This window comes from Fragaria vesca, unplaced genomic scaffold (assembly GCF_000184155.1).
Source record: "Fragaria vesca subsp. vesca unplaced genomic scaffold, FraVesHawaii_1.0 scf0510205, whole genome shotgun sequence".
NCBI lineage: Eukaryota > Viridiplantae > Streptophyta > Magnoliopsida > Rosales > Rosaceae > Fragaria > Fragaria vesca.
Window position 1 is genome coordinate 6724 of NW_004440680.1, and position 1481 is coordinate 8204.

Sequence of the window (1481 nt, forward strand, 5' to 3'; positions counted from 1 at the left end):
CTAAATTACCATTCCAAGCAAGCTGTAAAATGTGAACAATTCCATATAACCAACAACAACATTAATAAGCACATAAAACAATATATAATTCATCAACTACACAAAATCTAGATCGTCTAAATTAATATCCGCTTCTGGGGGCTGCTGCGGAGGTTGCGGCGGCTGGGGTAGCGGTATAGCCGTAGGCATGGGTGGAGCCGGAAGTCCCTGAAGCTAGGCAGCTGTAAAGTCCTGCATGTACTGGAACATCTGCTGCTGCTGGGCCTGTTGGATGGCATGTATCTCGGCAACATAGGCTGCCTGCGTGGCATTATAGGCTGCCTGCGAGGCATTATAGGCTACCTGCGAGGCATTATAGGCAGCCTGAGCAGCTTACTGTTCCCGTAGTCTCTGAAGTTCCGACTCTAGTTGAGTCGTCCTGATGGTCGTGGTCGTGGTCGTGGTCGTGGTCCTGCTACTGGTCGAGGCTGCCTTTCGTTGAAATCCTAGAGTGGTCTTTAGGACCCCCTCGCCCTTCTTTCCTAGACCCCGGCTGTAGAAGTTGTTTGCTCGCGGTGGGAAGGCTGTGCCCATAATCCTCGCCCCAATCGTCGGATCTGAAGTGTCGATTCGGGACATGGCTTCGGACATCTCTTCCACCTGCGTGTCCGGCCATGTCTCTCTCACTATAGCACTCATCACCTCGTCACTAGCCTCCCTCACCTTCGCCTAATTGGATAGGAAAAAAGTTATTAATTAACATTTTGACATATATATAAGTAAAATTAAAAATTTGAAAACGTAAGATGACTTACAATATCCTCCTGGGCGTCAGGATATGCCTTCTCGTATGTATAGACGTACTGGTTGACTTCTGGATGTTCCCTGGTCGCCTCGTCCATGAAGACAGCGAACGGTCTAGAACCGGCACGATGGTTCCCTCGTGTTGCGTTGCCGGTTCTGAGCGTTCGCCCGGGAAACGGACCTTAAAAAAAAAAAACTAAACTATTAGTAAAATATTTAAAAACGCACGTGTTTAATGACAAATTAACTAATTAATTTTTTTAAATACCTGTTTACGAGGGTTGTTGAATTCTGATGTTAGAAGCCAACGCCACTCGTACTCCCTGTACAAGAACTCAACAGGGGTACCAGAACGTGCGTTCCCGTGCGTAGTCCAGTGGGTCCGCAACTCGTTCTTCCATTCCTTGTACCTACAGATACAACAAAAATATTAGAAATATTATTAATATCACATGCAATTTTGTTTTTTCATTAACTTCCCAACGTACCTTCCCCCATGCACAACGTCCGCCCAGCTGCTCTTCAGGTGCTCGGGAACTTCAAACCACACATGCATTTAACCGTTTATTAGTTTAGTTTTTCAAAAAATCAACAATGTAATACATAATATTATTGAGGCATTTTGTAAACTCACCGACATCGCGTTGTGGACCATATCCTTAACCTCCTACGGGACCTCGCCCCAGTCTGACTACAAC